Here is a 22,774-nt window from a genome sequence, read left to right as displayed (position 1 = left end):
TGAAATGTCTTGTTGAATTTAGGCAGCGTTTACACACCCGTGTAACACAAGTCATTGTTCTAGCCCTTAAAGTAGAGGGGGCAACTCTTGAGGCAATCACAAGAAGGTTGGGGGGGGGGGGGTCCCTTAAACAGGGGGATCTTTAAGATGCTGGCATGCACAGTACTTGGTACCTGGTATCAGTCGCTGATTAAAATAGCGATAGAGAAAAAAAAGTATGATTAATGAGTGATATTAAAATCCCATTGAAATATATATCTGACTCATAAATACTGCCAGACAGGGTAAAAACACTTTCTTCAGGTTCATTGAGAAATAAAAAAAATGAATACATAATTCTGCAGAGAGGAGATGGCAGGGGCTTTCCTGGTCCGAGGTGTTTTCAAGGTGTCATCAATATTATCTCAGGGCTGATAAAGGAACTGTAGGCAATGTAATGGCAGATGCCTACTAGCTTGTAGGGCGTAATGGATGTGAGCAAGGCTGTTAGTCCACACATTGACTTCAAACCAGATTTGGTTTTATTGAAGGTAACAGGATGCAGGTGATAGAAAATAAACAGCAGTCCACAGGATAAGGTGTAAATATCTCCTCGGCTTCATTTTTTTGCAACTGTACAGTACAGTGACACTCCAATAACACAGTAACAGGCTTGGGCATATGCAGACCTGTTTATAGAGACAAATAAATAGCATGCACCTGCAGTCTAAGCATCCTATTTCAGTGGATCCATGGAGCCTTGATTTGGTGGTCCAAGACAAAACCAAATTACTTATAGTCCATGTAATAGGCAAAACCAGGGCTGGTGGCTGCCAATCATAAATTATGTGGACAACCCCTATCCACTAAAGCATAATTGAACCTATGGAAGACAGGTAAGCATGATTTTCATAATTGAATACTTTTTCTGAATTTCTCAATAAGAACCTTTTGGATGGGGGTGTTGTGATAGTTTAAGAAAGTTTGGGAACCACCGACCTTTAAATCTGGCGACTCCAAGATTTGATGCTATTGTGGCTGATGAGACATATACAATAACACTCAACGAAGAGACAGTCTGTAGTGTTTAACCATTTAACCAGACTATAGCATTTGTAGATTCATACAGACAAAATTTTCAGCCTATTTCAATTCTCGTTTGGGTTGTGATATTTATTAATATTTATTTACAGTTTCTTAACTAGTGCAGCAAATTCCGTTGTACTTTACAGTTGAAAAACAAACAGTCATAGAGGTAGGAGGACCCTGCTCGCAAGCTTACACTCTAGGATATGCAGATAAATTTGTCAGTTATGGAATGGGGGTTACTCTATTTGTATTATCTTCTTAATAGAGATTAAATATAAAATGAGGGTCACGTTAAACTACTGTACATATTCCAGGAAATTCCAGTTCTCTTCGGTTCTTCAATAGTTTCATAGTCTTGGAAGCACATAACGCAGACCAGAACTGGGCTGACGGAGGAGATGAAGACATTAACCCTTTGTGTGCCAAGTGGAATTTGTCAATATACTGTAGGTGTGAAAACTGCCAAGAAAACATTTGCAGTCATCATAATGACCTGTAATGTTACCTTATAGAGGAAATATAATCTTCTCTTTTTTTTCACATTTTTTATTTGAATTTATATAACAAATGTGAGCGACACTGGCGTTTCTAGCAGATATTTCAAACATCTCTTATAGAGATGTTGGAACGCAAAGGGTTAAGAATTACACAGATTTCCCCCTACATATCGTCTAAACTCTTCTGCCTGAAAGCAGGGACGGGCGATACTCCCATTTAATTATCTCAATTTGTTTTGTTTGTTTATTTTTTACAGTCTAAAAACAATTAGTGAGATGTAAAAGTCACTGTGTGTAATTAGTCTTGTCATTTAATTAAGCGAACATCCCTACTGCAGAGAGTTCTTTAACTTCCTCTCCAAATTCGTGTCCCACGCCGTCCGGAATAGCCACCACGAGCCTGCGACAGATACATTCTGCCTTGTCGGATTACAGTCCTCAGTTCCCGGCTGTCATCCTAAAGTGATGTGATGGGCGACAACACAACATTTTGGCTTTACTATTTTCTGAAATTAGCCTCAAATCTGAAATCGAATAAAAGAGATTTTGGCTGTCAGAAGAGATAAGTGGCTGTCCTCGTCTGCGGAGGGCTAATACTGATTTTCCTAGGCATGTGGCAGGGAGCGAGCGAGGGGAGAAACGCCATTTAAGGGCAATGGTTAAACATCTCCGCAGAAGATTTCTTTACAAAAGACAACAAGACTCTTTGGTGCCTGTTGTCTTTTGTAGAGAAAAAAACAATTATGGGCCACAGGATTGACACTAATAAGGTCGACCATGATTGTGTCTATGTCGACATAGGTGGACACAAACACTGTATAAGTGTACCGTGTTCGCTCACCATGCTTTGTGCACGGTGACTCGCTACGTTCGACACCAGAAATTGTGGCCCGTGACTGCTAAAATAGGAAGCACCCACCATACACGTCATGCAGTGGGGGCTCCTGGCTGGCCTGCTGTCCACTGCACTAGGCTCTGACTAGGGGTCTGTTATGGTGCGGTGGGCTGCTGCTAGCAGGCGCCACTGTGTAGCAAAGGAGGGGGGTTCTGCGGCCGCGCAGTCTGCGGAGACAGAGCAGCCTGGGCCCTACCCTTTGTCAGAGCGGTTGGGCCCGAGACAGCTGTCCCCATAGCACCCCCCCTGATGGTGGCCCTGCTCGACACACTAATATAATCTACCTCTAAGTCCACTTGGAAGTATGAAATACAACTTTTTTTGGGAGGGGGGGCATCAAAAACTCATGTCAACCTTTTTCCATGTTAACCATTTTCACATCGACCAGTTGCTTGTGTCGACCTTTTGACCATGTGGACCTAATGTGTGTCAACCTCTTTTATGTGTCTACCTTTTAACTCGATCTAAACCTTGTCCACCTAATGCCCATATACCCTATGCCAGGCTATGTCCAAACTGTGGCCCTCCAGCTGTTGTGAAACTACACATCCCAGCATGCCTTGCCAGAGTCTTAGCATTTCCTAATAGCAAAACTGTGGCAAGGCATGATGGGACTTGTAGTTTCACAACAGCTGGAGGGCAAAAAGCTACACAAGTAAGAGATCTATCAATGTACTAAGCTTTGGACGGAGATAAAGTAGTAGCCAATCATCTCCTAACTGCCATTTACACGCTGTGTTAGATAATGACAGTTAAGAGCTGGCTGGTACTTTATCTCTGTCCACATTATCTCTCTCAGAGGCTTAGTACATACACCCCAAGGTGTGCCAGCCAATGTGATTTTAGTGTGATAAATAGCCCCTATAAAACAGACGCGGCACACCCAGCATCCAGATCTGCGTCATGTGCCGCATGTCACAACCGAGAGTGTCGGCAGCTATCTCAGAGATGGCGAGACCCCCGGGCGGACGCTCTCGGCCCCTCTTATGAAGTCTATGGCTTATCTGCTGGTTTGCACACACACTATTGAGCGACCTTGACAACAGCCTAATCTGTCTTGGCAAGTTGAAGATAGAGAAAACAAGCTGGAGAGACAGCCCGCTGCCTGGTGCTATCGATCAGACGATTGAGCGAGAGCTAATTAAAACCAGGATGAAAGGCTGAAGATCTAGTGCTCTGTGATATTCCTAGTAGGGCCCTTTACAGACCTGTGCCGCACCGTGCCCTCACCCGTCACACCGCCGCTGCATATGACAAATACAAGTGGCATTTCCTTATTCTCTACATTCGTCACAGCGTCATTGGGATCACTCGTGTTATACAGGGTCATAGACACCACACTATTTGCATTGGATTTAGGGTTTACGTGTGGGGGACAACGGGACCGCGCATCAATATCGCTGTGGCCCTACACACGGAGCAATGTAGGGGCATTTTCTAAGCGATCTTGTCATTTGAAATGGGGCTGAAATCACCCTGTGTGTAGGGTGTAGGGAAACCGGGAGCACGCACATGAGACGCTCGCACGCTCCGCTCTGACGGAGCTCCCCGCTGCCGCCTCCCCGGTCCCCATCGCTGCCCCGAACCCCCCTAACCCTGCCCATCTCCCTGAAGTGGAGACGGGCAGGGTCACGCCACCCAGCTGCCGAGTGACTGAGACGCACGTGCGTGTGAGACGCATGCGCATCCCAGTCTGATGGAGACCCTCTCCGCCAGCACTCGCCAGGGAGGACATTCTGGCCAGCACCGGCAATGAAAGAGTGGAGCTCCATGGGGCCTACACGTGGGGTAATTTCAGGACATTTTGTAAGTGATCGGACTAGATCGCTCATAAAAATGCCCCTACAACGCTCCATGCATACCCTCCAACATCTGGAGGGACGGAATCGGTGCACATTCGGAAAGGGGGCGTGGCAAAATGGGCGTGTTCAGTGGAAAAGGGAGGTGTGGCCAAATCCCCTTTCCGAAGGTATATTGGCGTCATTTAAGAAGATCATATACCCGGGGCCCCAGGTATCATAGTAGCACTCACCCTGCTTTCTGTGCCCCCCGGGGCCTCCTCGTCCTCAGCCTGCCGCCCATAAGCTCAAATACGGTATCAGGGGGCGCCCCTGTGCACTGTGGGCCTGGGGTGCACTGGCTTTGCAATCCCCTGGGAACGGAGAGGAGGTGCAGGGGTTCCAGGGAGAAATCTCTAATCAAGGTGAGGACTGGAGTCCGGCTGAGGCCCCCTGCAGTGCAACCTGGGAAATGTAGTCTAAGCCTCATACTACACAAAGGGCAGTTGGCAGGTGAAGACTACATTTCCCAGAGTTCCAGAAGCCACCTCAGAAATCGGTACATTTGGTACAGTTAGATTTAGCCGGTACAGACCATTTAAAAAACGGTACTGTACCGGCTAAATCGGTACAGTTGGAGGGTATGTCCATGTGTAGGGGTAATAGCGATGTGTGTCCCCTCCCGTCGTGATCGCCGAGTGAATAAGAGCCTGTAGTCTGTTCGGATGGCCAGTCAGGGCCAGTGTTCTCACCGGAGTTCACTGGCCCTGGCAAATCGCTGTGTGCTGAGCGATCTTGCTGAGTGATCTTGCATTGCTCAGATTAGCCACTAGGGGCAGAGTTGGGGTTAAGCGCACTTCACCAGTGTCAATGTGGTCAATGTCAACATGATGAATGTTTGCAATATACAAAACCTATATACAGTAATTTATGAGTGATGTCTTTGAGTGGGGATGCGGTCATTTGGTCTACAGCATTATGCTTGACAGTCATTAGGTCGACACCATTAGGTCGACATGGGAAAAGGTCGACATGGTTCTAGTAGTTGTAGGGAGTAGTTGTCTGTCCTCACTGAACATTATCTGGTTGCACCTATGGGTTTTTTGTTTTTTTTACCATATTCATTCAGCAGCCGGAAAATCAGCGTCAGCGCTTCTGTATTTGCCTCTATAGAACAGTGTAAGTAAGTGTATCCTACAGTATTTGTGCTTTATGCTTCCGTTCTCTTACAGACCTCGATACTTCACTTCCTCTCCTGTGAATTGTGTTCTGGTCTGTAACTAACCATAAACATTTCAATTATGTTTCATTAGGATCCAATTAAATTATAATTCCGTAATTATTTAAGTGTGGCCACGTTACACTCCTCCACAATAAAGTGTCCAGGAATCGGCTATTAATTCTGCCCAATGCAAGACCTCTCCTTCCCCCCAGTATACAGGCAGATGATCTCACCTGTCCCTGCACAATGGCTGCAGATGCTCGCAGATGAGGCATCGGGCCGCAGACAGCTTAGGGAGAAAAAGAAAGTTATGTGAATGCAATGGCTCCATCTGTTTACTATTATCATTATACAGACTGAAGTGCTAAATGGAATGTCTAATATAGTATCTTAAATCAATGATTCAACGCTGTTGTTTTTTTCAGTTTCAATAGCAAGTTAAATAACATTTACGCGTGCATCTTATAGTCATTTCTTCCAGCTATCCTCTTACAAATCATTATCTCGTTTGAAAATCTCTCTTGAGGGAATAAAATATGTTTGCTGGATACAGACAAAGGCCCTTATTCTGGTTAGTTCGCAGGGGGACCGATGTTTTGGGTACGCGCATGCTCAGCAGCGTTTCTGCGCATGTGTATACCCGAAGTGCGTGCGAACTTGGCGAAAAGTCTGCCTTGTGAGCGGGGGGGTGGGGGGGGTGGAGAGGGGTGGGGGGTGCCAGGCTGATCCATTAGCATATGTGAACGCCCAGTGTTCCCCATGAACTGATGCATCTGTGAGGCACGTGCAGGGGGCCCAATTCCCTGCAATTCTACACACATGTGTCTGTGCCACCCTTACATATGCGTGCGCTTTCGCCATCATTCGATGGTCAGCAACCATCGAAAGATGGGGAGGTTCCAACTGGCATGCGAATGGATATTCACGTAAAACATCACAAGCCTAGCGAAAGCATCCCGCCTGTGAATGGGTGGTGCCGGCTAACCATTCGCAAGGCGGGGTTAGTGTGACTCGCAAGGATGTGAATTCGCATCCGAGCGAGCAGGGCCGGCGATACCCACTCAGCAGCTCCTGCAAAGCAGGGAGGCGCCATGCTCAAAAAAGGCGCTGCCTCCCTCCCTGCTCTGCTAAAGCTGCCGCAGCCCTCACTGTCACTGCCCGCAGCGCCTGTCTGACAGCAGGCAGGTGGCAGTATAAAGAGCTGCTCCCTGCTCTGCGAGTGCACACAACCTGCAAGCCGCCCGCAGTGCCTGTCTGACAGCGGATGGCAGTATGGAGAGGCTGAGCAGCTCCCTGCACTGCGCACACACTGCCCTCCTCCTGTGACCTGCCCCCTCTTCCTCACGGACACTTGCGCTGAGGCATGTAGTGCTGTCTGTGAATGCCTGGATGACATGTCATGTCCGGATCCGCCCCCTACCCATTGCTCCCTGCGCCTGTCAGCTGTCAATCAAATGACGAACAGGCAGCAGCACCGCCTCCCCTTCCTTCCTGCCAGTGCCACTGCCAGTCCTCAACACTCCGCCCCCTCTATCTCCTCCCCTCTTCTTCCATCTCCTCCTTCTCTCCCCTTCTTTCCCCCTCAGTCACGAGTGGGGTGTAATGGCTTCCTCCTCAGCGTCCTGCCTACGCAGATAGAAGAGGAGGGACTGCACAAGAGTTAAACAGCAAAAGAACAGTGATTCTTTTATTATACATGTTTATAACAACATTTTTAATAATTGTAGATTTTTTTATATTAATTTAGACACTTTTTAAATAATGGGCTGGGTTATGTGCCTAAAGGTGGACATACACGGTGCTATAGCAGCGTGCGATGCGATGTGTGCTCCTGCGGGCATCGCATCGCATAAAAATGTGCTGCACATACTTTTTGTACTGCTTTCGGATCACATTGCACACACATTGCATGCATGCCGTGCGATGCGATGCAGCCCATAACATATGCAATTCTCGCAGCGTGTATGGACACCTATAGTGCCTGCAACATTTTGCGGACACAGCACTGAGATGGTGTATGCATACATGTACATGCACCCGAGATCCTCCATAGGATCGCATGTTGTATACCGTACGCTCACACAATCGGGCTGCAGCTTGTTGCAATGGCAATGTGAAAGGGCGCAAAATTTATGGTTTGCAGGAGGGCGCCGGACACCCTAGCACCGGCCCTGCGAGCGAGTCAACCAGAATAAGGCCCAAAGCTGTCTGCTACACAGACTCAGGCTCTTGCGTGAGGGGGGATTTGGAAGGGGAGGATGTCACAGTATAGCTAGAGTTCTGAGGGGTGTACCAAAGCATCTCTGCTCACTGCATCAGGTGCCATGTGACTGAGGTTGCCATGGTAGTTACATTACACAGCTCATCAAAATAAACGACGGCATAACAGTAATGTCAATGTATGTCTGAGCACTTAAAATGTAAAATCCATTCCCACTTACTGCAGAGGTATTTGTACCATTCACCCAATACTGAAAGCGACTCATGAAGGGTACAAGACTGATATGCCATCCAGTCTATGCTGCACCCAGGACGGGCTCATCAGCCGCCAATATTGTCACCACATCGTGATCGTATCGAAATGTTAGCTGAGAGCTGCGCAATAGCGATTAATATATTGATGAACAGATAGCTGGCTGGAATAATGAAAAAGCCGAACTGATTGATCTGTGCAGCAGACATGAGAGGAGGGTGATGGAGACAGAGTGGGCTGGGAGGGAGAGGAGGGAGGGGGGGGGAGTATGCAAATGTCTGAGGGACGGCGCTTAAATACTAGGACAGATTAATTGATTTTTATTTTGAAGGAGAGACTGGAAAAAACTGCTTAAGTGAACATTTGATTTTGATGAAACATGACACATGGTGCAGCCTTTCTCCCCCACCTGGGACAATTACCAGGGGCCTTGTGCTATCAGACGGGGAAAGGGATTTGTAGGATGTCTGATGAGTCTCAGATACCAAGTGTGGGTAGCAGAGATGCCCTGTGTCATCCTGTGCCCCTGTACACAAGCGGGTGAGAATAATATTGTGCCCACTTTTTTACAGAGCCCTTAGGTGTGAGCCTAGTCTATTATTTGGGGACTCTAATGAGAGCTACTGTGGAATCAGATGGTTTACAAATGTGCATATGGCATTACTGGTATGTAAGGTACTGTGTAGTATGCTGGATTGTATATGTATGTATCTAGGGCAGTATTGTGAGACGCGTTGGGATCTGACGCATTTCGCTATTTTCCAAGAACCATTGGAGCATGCAACCACAGTAGTAACTGCATCTGGAGCGGACAGAGCCAACCATGAACTGGGTGTTTCTGGGCAGCGACTGGACGGTGGCGATGCTGAAACGGGAGTATTGTGGACGCGTAGTTCAATGCCCATACTTATTGGAGGTGCCCGGATACAGCTGTTTCACAGGCGGCATGAGGTGGGACAAGAGCTTGTAATAATGATGCCAATTGAGAATAGAAAATAGTTGGGCAGAGTGGTTAACATGCATGCAGAGTCATAGACACTTCTGTAGACAGACGGAACCTAGCGAGCATGCTGTACGGCCTGGCGCAAATGTGATCTCAGAATAAGCGACATCTGTGGATGCTTGGATCCCATTGCAAAATGGAAGAATTAATTACAAAGATCACTGAAGTGGACAATAGCCCGAGAGGGTGCACGATGTGATGCGGACAGTAGCTGGGAGGGTGCACGATGTGATGCGGACAGTAGCCCGGGAGAGTGCACGATGTGATGCGGACCGTAGCCCGGGAGGGTGCACGATGTGATGTGGACAATAGCCTGGGAGGGTGCACGATGTGATGTGGACAATAGCCCGGGAGGGTGCACGATGCAATGGGGACAGTAGCCCGGGAGGGTGCCCGATGCGATGCGGACAATAGCCCGGGAGGGTGCACGATGTGATGCGGACAATAGCCCGGGAGGGTGCACGATGTGATGCGGACAATAGCCCGGGAGGGTACACGATGTGATGCGGACAGTAGCCCAGGAGGGTGCACGATGTCATGGGGACAGTAGCCCGGGAGGGTGCGTGATGTGATGGGGAGAGTAGCCCGGGAGGGTGCACGATGTGATGGGGAGAGTAGCCCAGGAGGGTGCACAATGTGATGCAGACAGTAGCCCAGGAGGGTGCACGATGTGATGCGGACAGTAGCCCAGGAGGGTGCACGATGTGATGCGGACAGTAGCCCAGAAGGGTGCACAATGTAATGCAGACAGTAGCACTAGAGGATGCACGATGTGATGCGGACAGTAGCCCAGGAGGGTGCACGATGTGATGCGGACAGTAGCCCGGGAGGGTGCACGATGTGATGGGGAGAGTAGCCCAGGAGGGTGCACGATGTGATGCAGACAGTAGCCCAGGAGGGTGCACGATGTGATGCGGACAGTAGCCCAGGAGGGTGCACGATGTGATGCGGACAGTAGCCCAGGAGGGTGCACAATGTGATGCAGACAGTAGCCCAAGAGGGTGCACGATGTGATGCGGACAGTAACCCAAGAGGGTGCACAATGTGATGCGGACAGTAGCCCAGGAGGGTGCACGATGTTATCGGGACAGTAATCCAGGAGGGTGCACGATGTGATGCGGACAGTAGCCCAGGAGTGTGCACGATGTGATGCGGACAGTAGCCCAGGAGGGTGCACGATGTGATCCGGACAGTAGCCCAAGAGGGTGCACGATTTGATGCGGACAGTAGCCCAGGAGGGTGCACAATGTGATGCGGACAGTAGCCCAGGAGGGTGCACAATGTGATGCGGACAGTAGCCCAGGAGGGTGCACGATGTGATGCGGACAATAGCCCAGGAGGGTGCACGATGTGATGCGGACAGTAGCCCAGGAGGGTGCACAATGTGATGCAGACAGTAGCCCAGGAGAGTGCACGATGTGATGCGGACAGTAGCCCAGGAGTGTGCACGATGTGATGCGGACAATAGCCCAGGAGGGTGCACGATGTGATGCGGACAGTAGCCCAGGAGGGTGCACAATGTGATGCAGACAGTAGCCCAAGAGGGTGCACGATGTGATGCGGACAGTAGCCCAAGAGGGTGCACAATGTGATGCGGACAGTAGCCCAGGAGGGTGCACGATGTTATCGGGACAGTAATCCAGGAGGGTGCACGATGTGATGCGGACAGTAGCCCAGGAGTGTGCACGATGTGATGCGGACAGTAGCCCAGGAGGGTGCACGATGTGATCCGGACAGTAGCCCAAGAGGGTGCACGATGTGATGCGGACAGTAGCCCAGGAGGGTGCACAATGTGATGCGGACAGTAGCCCAGGAGGGTGCACGATGTGATGCGGACAGTAGCCCAGGAGGGTGCACGATGTGATGCGGACAATAGCCCAGGAGGGTGCACGATGTGATGCGGACAGTAGCCCAGGAGGGTGCACAATGTGATGCAGACAGTAGCCCAGGAGAGTGCACGATGTGATGCGGACAGTAGCCCAGGAGGGTGCACAATGTGATGCGGACAGTAACCCAGGAGGGTGCACGATGTGATGCGGACAGTAGCCCGGGAGGGTGCACGATGTGATGCGGACAGTAGCCCGGAAGGGTGCATGATGTTATAGGGACAGTAACCCAGGAGGGTGCACGATGTGATAGGGACAGTAGCCCAGGAGGGTGCACGATGTGATGCGGACAGTAGCCCAGGAGGGTGCACGATGTGATGCGGACAGTAGCCCAGGAGGGTGCAAGATGTGATGCGGACAGTAGCCCAGGAGGGTGCACGATGTTATGGGGACAGTAACCCAGGAGGGTGCACGATGTGATGGGGACAGTTGCCCAGGAGGGTGCACGATGTGATGGGGACAGTAACCCAGGAGGGTGCACGATGTGATGGGGACAGTAGCCCAGGAGGGTGCACAGAATCATGCTCTTTATGCCAGTACTTGAGTACGGCCTGTGTGGATCACAGGGGTCGACCGTGTCCAGGTAAACACCCATAGTTAGACACGCACTAGGTCGACTTTGAGAAAAGGAATACATGCATTAGGTCTACATTGGTTGACCCAAGCAAAGGGTCCATTTGTTTATGGTGTTAATGTTGACACCTGAGGACATGGACCCCAAATGAATTTACTGCGTACCCTCGCATGGCTCACTTTGCACGCCCTGCTTCTTACCAGGTGCCGCACCATTTCCAATCGGTGCCTAAAACTCAAACATATCGAGCTTTTGAGTGCCCTTACCGCTGGTTCATACATCTGTCCCATTGTCCCATGTCTGACATACTAGCTGCCAATAAGCTATAATTACCTGAGCACTCACCGGCCTAGAAGCGGAGGCTGCTGCTGCTGCCTGACACAGTTACATTGTGCTGCCAGGATTCACCCGTCCCCGTGCCTTAATCACCCAGGTACAGCAGCCATCAGCTGTGACTACCCTGCGAGATGAATCACACTGCACATAATAATACCAGCGTTCCCCTCCTGTGTGACTCCTCATAATGAAATGTGACTCATCTGCAAATGCTTTAGAGAGAAAAAATTAAAGACAGATCTGGGACAGGTTCATTTAATAAAACCATTAACATAATATAAATACACATGACACTCTCTGCGCAGCGCCTGGGTCTCGGAACGAGAGGGGGGGGGGGGGGGTGATTAAGTGATGTCACATTTCGATATAATTTATCTAAATAAGTTTGGATACTGTCAGATGCTTCCATAATGTATGAAAGAATATCTAGAAATGGGCGAATTAACGTGAAAACCTTGACGATTCTATGGATCCAGGCGTAATGTATGCAGAGGAAGATTGAGCGTCTCATCTTTCATTGGCTGTCATAGCTCTAGGTGTATCTATTAGTGCCTCTGCTAATTATCACTTACTGCATCATCATTTCCACCCAGGAGACAGCTATGTACTGAGATCTTAGGCCCCGCTGGGTGGCTTTACGGTCTCTTCCTTCTCGGCATTTTAACATTGACAACGTGCAGCTCATTAGTTAACTTATGTAGAGGACCATAGGGCACATGTCTGCGGGTAGGACTGCACTACAATGCAGTCCTATCTACCCGCACATCTTGCACCAGCTGCATTTTACTGCAATTAACCGCTCGCTCACCACACCGCTTTTATATTACAGGGTTGACTTTAATAACGCCCGTCACATCTTTACTCATCCCTCACTTCCATCACGGAAAAGATAAAACGTGAAAACTCAATGAAAAAAAACATCTGGGCTATCCCATGAGTCATTAATCACATCACTCTCCCTATAATACAATGTGTGATGGCTGCGGGAATGTCACCAGTCACTGTGTGGGTGGGAGACGTAGCAGAAGACAAGACATCAATGCATCACTTGTCACCGCAGCTCTCGGCCCACCCTCCGGGGGGATTGATAAAGTGGACAAGTGTCAGGCAGAGGAGGTGACCCCAGCCAGTGCTGCGTAGGCTGGCTTCTGTCCTTGCCACGCAGGTGACAATCTAGCTGTCGCCTTTATAAGGGATGAGGCTCAGCATCGTGAGATTCTCCATCGGCCTCGGGCACTGGCAGGAGCAGCACCCACAGGCCACAGCCCAGGCTGACAGGGCACTGACTCCCTAAATGAGGACACACGAGTCACAATTAATACCGGTATTATGTAGCTCTCTTTCCTGTCACACAAACTAAATCAGTTAGAGCGGGTCCAATCAGATCCTGGGATTCCGCCACTGCAGGGGAAGTTAACCCCTACTGGGCTGGATCTGCCTTCACAGCAATGTCAGATACAACATCTAATACAGGCATGTCCAAATTATGGCCCTCCAGCTGTTGTGAAACTACAAGTCCCATCATGCCTTGCCACAGTTTTGTCATTAGGGGATGCTAAAACGATTGCAAGGCATGCTGGGATGTGTAGTTTCACAACAGCTGAAGGGCCACAGTTTGGACATGCCTGATCTAATAGATGCGTATTTGGGATACGGTCATATTGTCTACAGCAGGGTTGCCGACTTTTTAATGCTCCTCTCCGGGGGACCGGGAGGGGGACCCGATTTTCGGGAGACTCCCGGGAATTCCGGGAGGGTCGGCAACCCTGGTCTACAGCAACTATGTCGACATGCATTGGGTCAACACCATTAGGTCAACATGGGCTAAGGTCAACATGGTTAAGTTTGACAGTCAATAGGTCGACATTTGGGTAAAAAAACTGTGAAAAACCCCATGTCGACCTTTTTGACTGCCGACCTAATGCTTGTGTCGACCTAATGACCTGTCGACCTAAACCCATGTCGACCTAAACCCATGTCGACATTGACCCATGTCAACCTTGACCCATGTCAACCTAATCGCTGTAGACAATATGATCCAAACCCGAGTATTTTGGGGGATATTCAGAGTTGATGAGTAAATTCGCAATCTGATTGATTATGGAATGACGGCATATGTGTACGGATAGTAGCGCGTATGCGTGAGCCGAAATAGCGACAAAATAGCGATGACTAGATAGCGATAATAGATAACTAGAGCGTTGTGATAGCGATAATAGATAACTAGAGCGTTGTGAGCACTATTCCTTCTGAGATGAAGGCTGACATTTAATAGAATGCCATTTTTAGTAACATTTTGATATCGCACCGTATCGTACTGTTTCAATTTTTCCCTCCAAAACCGATAATTTAATGGGATGCGAGTATGCGCCCAAAAGTGCGGTGAAGTGCGAAGAGATCCCAGCAAGGTTAACTTATGTAAAGGTAATGGTCATAGAGTGAAATTGTTGGTGATTCTGGGTCTTGCAGTTCCACACCTGCTTGTATTGGTCAAATGCCTTACTAATTATGTTACAGGTTTAATTTGCTCTGGCCCCAGACATACTTGTAACGTTGTAACGTAGGTGAAACGCCTCCATACACCATTATTGCAGCCATTTCTTTGACTTTTTTCAAAATGTGTAATATTTCTTAAAAAAACAAGATATTGGCCACAAATAATTGGACAACATGACTCATGTGTGTTCCGGGGGGGGGGGGGGGGGGGTGAGGGAATAGTTATGATGCATGCTGATAAGAAATGCTGTCCATGCAATATTGGTAACGGCTGTCCACCATTTTGTTTGCAGATCATCCATCCCGAAGTGCTCACGCACCACACACAGGCCAACGCATTGGTCCTGATGCTGAGGCTGCAGGTAAGCAAAATGAATGCAAAACCATTACACATACAGTACACACACCCATGTACCATGCACAATAGGCTACACTACAATCCGCTCCTGCACCCTACTGTAAACCAAATATAGGTTCAATGTCAACTACATTGTGTAAAGACCTTTATGCAGCATGATCAAATATTATTACACTAGGTGATTCATCGCGCCCTCCGGGCGCTCTTCACACCGTCGTGAGGGGCTTCGCCCCATTAGAAGTAGAAATATATGTGAGTGTGAGATGTAGTGTAATATGGTGAAGAATGTGGGTAAAGTTAATTTGAGTGAGAGCATAAATGTTTACAATAGAAAGTGCATATAATTGCAAAGGGGGTGTAGTGTGTGATAGGGTTATGATGAATTTTTTGTTGTTTAAATGTTACCTAATCTAGATGAGGGAAATATGTATTTGAATAGAAATATTTTATAAGAGTTTGAAAAGAGGTTGAACATTCTGATGCTTTTATTGTAAACATTGTAAAAAGTTAGGAAAGTGCTTTGATATAAATAAGATTAGTAAAGTCACATATTGGAGGCAAGGATGTGTGTGTGTGTGTGGTTGTGAGTATTGGAGGCAAGGATGTGTGTGTGTGTTTGTGAGTATTGGAGGCATGGATGGGTGTGTGTGTAGTTGTGAGCATTGGAGGCATGGATGGATGTGTGTGTGTAGTTGTGAGTATTGTAGGCATGGATGTGTGTGTGTTGTTGTGAGTATTGAAAGCATGGATGTGAGTGTGTACTTGTGGGTATTGGAGGCAGAGATGTGTGTGTGTGTGTGTGTGTGTGTGTGTGTGTGTGTATTACAGGCATTGTTTGTATAGATGTGTGTGTGTGTGGTATGGCTGGGTGTGTGTATTACAGGCATTGTTTGTGTGTGTTTGTACTTGTGAGTATTTTAGGAATGGATGTGTGTGTGTATGTGCGCGCGTATCTGTAGTTGTGAGTATTGGAGGCATGGATGGTATTTGTGTAGTTGTGAGTATTGCAGGCAAGGTGGGGTGTTTGTAGTTGTGAGTATGGGAGGCAAGGATGTGTGTGTGTGTGTGTGTGTGTGTGTGTGTGGTAGTGAGTATTGGAGGCATGCATGGGTGTGTGTAGTTGTGAGTATTGGAGGAATGGATGTGTGTGTGTGTGTGTGTGTACTTGTGAGTATTGGAGGCATGGGTGTGTGTGTGTAGTTGTGAGTATTGAAAGCATGGATGTGTGTACTTGTAAGTATTGGAGGCATAAATGTGTGTGTGTGCAATGGGTGGTTGTGTGTGTATTACAGGTATGGATGTGTGTGTGTAGTTGCGAGTATTGTCGGCATGGATATGTGTGTGTGTGCGTGTGTGTAGTTGTGAGTATTGGAGTCATGGATGTGTGTGTGTGTGTGTGTTTGTGTAGTTGTGAGTATTGGAGTCATGGATATGTGTGTGTGTGTGTGTATTTGTGAGTATTGGAGGCATGGATGGTGTTTGTGTAGTTGTGAGTATTGCAGGTAAGGAGGTGTGTGTGTGGTTGTGAGTATGGTAGGCAAGGATGTGTGTGTGTAGTTGTGATGCTGGGATGGTTGGCTGTGTGTGTGTACTTGGATGTTTGTGTGTGGTTGTGAGTATTAGAGCTATGGATGGGTGTGTGTTTGTGTGGGTGTGTTTAGTTGTGAGTATTGGAGGGATGGATGGTTGTGTGTGTGTAGTTGTAAGTATTGGAGGCATGGATGTGTGTGTGTGTGTGTGTAATTGTCATGATTGGAATGGAGTGGTGTGTTTGTTTAGTGTGAGTATTGGAGGCATGGATGTGTGTGTGTGTGTGTAGTTGTCATGATTGGCATGGAGTGGTGTGTTTGTTTAGTGTGAGTATTGGAAGTATGGATGTGTGTGTGTGTTTGAAAATGACGTTGGTGCGTTAGCAAACATAGTAAAGTGTACAGTGGCACACCGTGATGTTTGAAGGGACCTTAAAGTGAAAGCAAAAATTATAATAGATAAAATTAAGTGTGCTTAAGTCCTAAACCCTGCAGCTACGGCCCTGAGAAGCATGGATGTGTGTGTGTATGTGTCGTTGTGAGTATAGGAGGCATGGATGGGTGTGTGTGTATGTGTCGTTGTGAGTATAGAAGGCATGGATGGGTGTGTGTGTATGTGTCGTTGTGAGTATAGGAGGCATGGATGTGTGTGTATGTGTCGTTGTGAGTATAGGAGGCATGGATGTGTGTGTATGTGTCATTGTGAGTATAGGAGGCATGGATGTGTGTGTATGTGTCGTTGTGAGTATAGGAGGCATGGATGTGTGTGTATGTGTCGTTGTGAGTATAGGAGGCATGGATGTGTGTGTATGTGTCATTGTGAGTATAGGAGGCATGGATGTGTGTGTATGTGTCGTTGTGAGTATAGGAGGCATGGGTGTGTGTGTATGTGTCGTTGTGAGTATAGGAGGCATGGATGTGTGTGTATGTGTCATTGTGAGTATAGGAGGCATGGATGTGTGTGTATGTGTCGTTGTGAGTATAGGAGGCATGGGTGTGTGTGTATGTGTCGTTGTGAGTATAGGAGGCATGGATGTGTGTGTATGTGTCATTGTGAGTATAGGAGGCATGGATGTGTGTGTATGTGTCGTTGTGAGTATAGGAGGCATGGGTGTGTGTGTGTGTGTCGTTGTGAGTATAGGAGGCATGGATGTGTGTGTATGTGTCATTGTGAGTATAGGAGGCATGGATGTGTGTGTATGTGTCGTTGTGAGTATAGGAGGCATGGATGTGTGTGTATGTGTCGTTGTGAGTATAGGAGGCATGGATGTGTGTGTATGTGTCATTGTGAGTATAGGAGGCATGGATGTGTGTGTATGTGTCGTTGTGAGTATAGGAGGCATGGATGTGTGTGTATGTGTCGTTGTGAGTATAGGAGGCATGGATGTGTGTGTATGTGTCATTGTGAGTATAGGAGGCATGGATGTGTGTGTATGTGTCGTTGTGAGTATAGGAGGCATGGGTGTGTGTGTATGTGTCGTTGTGAGTATAGGAGGCATGGATGTGTGTGTATGTGTCATTGTGAGTATAGGAGGCATGGATGTGTGTGTATGTGTCGTTGTGAGTATAGGAGGCATGGGTGTGTGTGTGTGTGTCGTTGTGAGTATAGGAGGCATGGATGTGTGTGTATGTGTCATTGTGAGTATAGGAGGCATGGATGTGTGTGTATGTGTCGTTGTGAGTATAGGAGGCATGGATGTGTGTGTATGTGTCGTTGTGAGTATAGGAGGCATGGATGTGTGTATATGTGTCATTGTGAGTATAGGAGGCATGGATGTGTGTGTATGTGTCGTTGTGAGTATAGGAGGCATGGATGTGTGTGTATGTGTCGTTGTGAGTATAGGAGGCATGGATGTGTGTGTATGTGTCATTGTGAGTATAGGAGGCATGGATGTGTGTGTATGTGTCGTTGTGAGTATAGGAGGCATGGGTGTGTGTGTATGTGTCGTTGTGAGTATAGGAGGCATGGATGTGTGTGTATGTGTCATTGTGAGTATAGGAGGCATGGATGTGTGTGTATGTGTCGTTGTGAGTATAGGAGGCATGGGTGTGTGTGTGTGTGTCGTTGTGAGTATAGGAGGCATGGATGTGTGTGTATGTGTCATTGTGAGTATAGGAGGCATGGATGTGTGTGTATGTGTCGTTGTGAGTATAGGAGGCATGGATGTGTGTGTATGTGTCGTTGTGAGTATAGGAGGCATGGATGTGTGTGTATGTGTCATTGTGAGTATAGGAGGCATGGATGTGTGTGTATGTGTCGTTGTGAGTATAGGAGGCATGGATGTGTGTGTATGTGTCGTTGTGAGTATAGGAGGCATGGATGTGTGTGTATGTGTCATTGTGAGTATAGGAGGCATGGATGTGTGTGTATGTGTCGTTGTGAGTATAGGAGGCATGGGTGTGTGTGTATGTGTCGTTGTGAGTATAGGAGGCATGGATGTGTGTGTATGTGTCATTGTGAGTATAGGAGGCATGGATGTGTGTGTATGTGTCGTTGTGAGTATAGGAGGCATGGGTGTGTGTGTGTGTGTCGTTGTGAGTATAGGAGGCATGGATGTGTGTGTATGTGTCATTGTGAGTATAGGAGGCATGGATGTGTGTGTATGTGTCGTTGTGAGTATAGGAGGCATGGATGTGTGTGTATGTGTCGTTGTGAGTATAGGAGGCATGGATGTGTGTGTATGTGTCATTGTGAGTATAGGAGGCATGGATGTGTGTGTATGTGTCGTTGTGAGTATAGGAGGCATGGGTGTGTGTGTATGTGTCGTTGTGAGTATAGGAGGCATGGGTGTGTGTGTATGTGTCGTTGTGAGTATAGGAGGCATGGATAGGTGTGTGTGTAGTTGTGAGTATAGGAGGCATGGATGGGTGTGTGTGTAGTTGTGAGTATAGGAGGCATGGATAGGTGTGTGTTTAGTTGTGAGTATAGGAGGCATGGATGTGTGTGTATGTGTCGTTGTGAGTATAGGAGGCATGGATGTGTGTGTATGTGTCATTGTGAGTATAGGAGGCATGGATGTGTGTGTATGTGTCGTTGTGAGTATAGGAGGCATGGGTGTGTGTGTATGTGTCGTTGTGAGTATAGGAGGCATGGGTGTGTGTGTATGTGTCGTTGTGAGTATAGGAGGCATGGATGGGTGTGTGTGTAGTTGTGAGTATAGGAGGCATAGATGGGTGTGTGTAGTTGTGAGCATTGGAGGCATGGATGGATGTGTGTGTGTAGTTGTGAGTATTGTAGGCATGGATGTGTGTGTGTGTAGTTGTGAGTATTGAAAGCATGGATGTGAGTGTGTACTTTTGGGTATTGGAGGCATAGATGTGTGTGTGTGTGTGTGTGTGTGTGTGTGTGTGGTATGGCTGGGTGTGTGTATTACAGGCATTGTTTGTGGTGGTGGTGGTGGGCACGGGAGTGGCAGCTGGGGTTGGTAGGCAGCGTCTTCTGGGTGTTTGCTGCTGCTCCGTGCGCAGGGGCGTAACTATCATCTTCTGGGCCCCATAGCAAAATCCTGAAAGGGGCCCCCCAACTGTCACTAAAATGCCCCTCAGGGTGGCAGAAGAGAAAAGGATTTAAAAGCCAAAAAGGGTATCGCGGAGAGAGAGAGGGGTGGTTAGGGAGGGAGAGCGTTTAGAATCTAGATGGATGTGAGCCACAGGGGAGAACAGAGGAGAGGAAGAAAGAGAAGAGAGGTTAGATGGAGAGGGAGTGAGAGGTGGGGGTAGAAAGTGCAGCAGAGAAATAGAGTAACAGATAGAACAAAATGGGGGAGAGTGCAGGGGAGAGAGAGATTAGACCAGAGGAGAGAGAGAGTGCAGGATATAAAGAAAGATAAAGGACAGGAGGGGGGGGGGGGTTAGACAGAGCAGGAGAGAGAGAGAGAGAGACATGAGAGAGGTTAGACACCCCCCCTCCCCCCCTTGCTCCTTCCAAGTCCCCATCTACGACCTCACCCTTAAAAATAAGTGCTGAAGTTTACCTCCAGCATTGAGGGAAGGTCTCCCTGTCGGCGCCGGGTCTTTCATTCGTCTGCAGTTCTGCACCGGGTTTCCGCTGTGGAGGCATGCTGTTTCCCAGCTGAGCTCACATATCAGGCAGCGCAGCTCCCTCCCAGGTCTACCGCGGCGCACAGCGCAGGCAGCAGCATGGGTCCTCCTGCATGATTCAGCCGACAGCCGGGGCTAGTCACTAAATAGTGACATCGAGTCCCGATATGAGGTCAGAGGGGAGGGGGCTGGATCACCACTTCTCCCTCCGTCCCTTCACAGTCAGTCACACACAGTGCAGCTGACAGGGAAGGGTGTCCTGTCCGGGACAGCGCCAGGGGTCCTGGCACTGGCAGCAGCATGGGTTCTGCACGATTAACGCCGGGGCTAGTCACTAAAATAGTGACATTGAGCCCCGGCACCATCATAGGGGAGGGGGGGCTGGATCACGCACTGCCCGCCGCTGACAGGGAAAGGTGTCTGGGACAGCGCCGCTGACACTACCCGTGCGGCATTGCTCAAATAGAATAAATGGGTGCAGGGGGTGCCTGCAGAGCCCTCGGGCCCCCCAAAGGCCCGGGCCCCATAGCAATTGCACCCCCTGCACCCTCCATAGTTCCGCCACTGTCCGTGCGGGTGTGGGGGGTTGTGAGCAGGACTGTGCGTACTTCAGGTGGTTCGAGGTTGGGGGGGGGGGCGCGGCGTCTAGCCGTGGGGCGGGCTTGTTGTGTGGCTGGGCTGCGATGGGGAGTGGCGGCCGAGGAGGGGGCGGATAGGTGTGCAAGCTGGAGGCTGAGGGGGGGGCGTGCCGTGTAGCCGTGGGGCGGGCTTGTTGTGTGGCTGGGCGGCGATGGGGAGTGGCGGGCGAGGAGGGGGCGGATAGCTGCTGTGGAGAGCGGAGGGTTGTGTAAGACGGAAGTTGGCATGTTTTGCATTGTGGCTGACAGTGACTATGGGCCTGTCAATCACCCGTGGAAGCCCGCCCACCGTTTGCTAGACTAATTGTGAGTGACGGATCTGGCTAAATATATAAGAGATGGTCATTGCACCAATGTCATATTGGCTAATGCCAAACAAAATAGCACATCACAGTGCTGCCAGATATGCTGGCCAAGCCATGGACTCATTGGCCCTTATTCTGATCGGTGCGGCCGGAGCCGATTATGCGGCCAGGACCGTGCGTGCGAAACCCCGCCTTCCATACGGATCGCCAACTCCGTCCGTATGCGGTAAGAAGCTGGCCGAACGGACCGCACGTGTATTTTTCACGGAATACGCCTCCTCCATCTAAGGGAACCTCCCCCATCATTCGATGGTCGCAGACCATCGAATGCAGGACCGAGTGGTCCACCAGCTCCCGCAACCTCAGACCACACTGACATTTTTCCGTGCAAAAGCAGGGATCTGGGCGGGCAGCTGACATCCGGCGATGTCATATGTCCGCCCCTACACGTGCGTCACGGCCGCATTACCATACGTACGCCCAGCGTTTTCATGGGAACTCCCGTGAAACGCGGGGCGTATGTATATGGTAATGAGCCCAAATAGCCCTTCACGCCCCTCTCCACCCCCTGTTCGGAGTGTTCACATATCATGCGGGATATGGCCGTACACCCCGCTCGCACATGCGCAGAGACGCCTCTGCACATGCGCAGACACAAAACATCGGCGGGCCGAACGCACGCGGATATATCCGCACCGATCAGAATAAGGGCCTTTGAGACACACTACATACCAATGGATATTAATGTAATGTGAAACACCCATCAGACTTATTCCAAATCTAACCATTACATTTATTCCAGGGGTACATGTGTTACTGAACAGTACCCATTGTTATGTGGCATAACCCACAAGACACCTTAAAAGCAAAATGACACCTACTGCTCCATTATGGTGGAAACCCATTTCTCTTTTTGAACAGGATCATCACAACTACTGGTGCAACCAACAGAATCAGCCGAAATGATGGACGCAGATATGGAAATCATTCTCCAGTCCGTCTTAATGTTCTCACCTGAGGAAGAAAACACAGCAACAACAGTGACTGAAAGGGCATCAACTGTGGTGACACCCGACCAACCCACCCCCACCCAATCACCCCACACACCATCAACCCCAGAACAGGTAGCATGGTCATTGCACACATTTAAAAACAAATTGAATTCATGGCAAAGCCATCAAATGGGCAATATGCAAGGCTACCTGAGAAATATATTTCAACAACTTAAACAAGTGACCACCAGTGTTCATGTAAGTGTGGGCACACAAATCAGAATGGCTATCACCCTGGACACACGTCTGTTCGAAATTAGTCAGGCCCTACGGCAGGGGTGGGGAACCTCAGGCCCGGGGGCCGTATGCGGCCCCCGTAGCCAGTTTGAGTGGCCCGCCCAACAGCAGCCGGAGACTGTCAGTCCTATTCAGTGGCAGCTGCCAGAGCGTGGAACGGCTGCAGCAGGACAATTTGTAAGAGAAATTTTTACACATGGCCCCCGAAGGATTTTTTCCCCATACAAACGGCCCTTGGCACAAAAAAGGTTCCCCACCCCTGCCCTACGGGTACAAAACAATAATGTAGCCATCCTAACTGAAAGTGTACATGGTCAAACACAAGCTACTGTATATCAGCACAGACCAATGCCTTGATTGCCATGCAGGCACAATTAAATAATCAA

General features: G+C 48.9%; 1 long non-coding RNA gene across 2 annotated transcripts; it reads right to left on the bottom strand.

Moving 5' to 3' along the window:
* Positions 1 to 1,132: 1,132 nt before the first annotated feature.
* On the bottom strand, positions 1,133 to 22,120 carry LOC146026934 (uncharacterized). 2 transcript variants are annotated; one of them, XR_014454579.1, is made up of 3 exons: positions 21,981 to 22,120; positions 5,694 to 5,749; positions 1,133 to 2,089 (listed from the first exon to the last, which is right to left on the bottom strand). It is a non-coding gene; the product is annotated as an uncharacterized LOC146026934 (long non-coding RNA). The 2 variants fall into 2 exon arrangements; XR_014454580.1 differs by lacking the exon at positions 21,981 to 22,120 and adding an exon at positions 11,742 to 11,965.
* Positions 22,121 to 22,774: the final 654 nt, after the last annotated feature.

The sequence above is a fragment of the Crinia signifera genome, chromosome 8, assembly GCF_055691185.1.
Source record: "Crinia signifera chromosome 8, ASM5569118v1, whole genome shotgun sequence".
In the NCBI taxonomy this organism is placed as follows: domain Eukaryota; kingdom Metazoa; phylum Chordata; class Amphibia; order Anura; family Myobatrachidae; genus Crinia; species Crinia signifera.
Note: the sequence above shows the minus strand (reverse complement) of the source record. Positions and strands in the feature narration are given on the sequence as shown.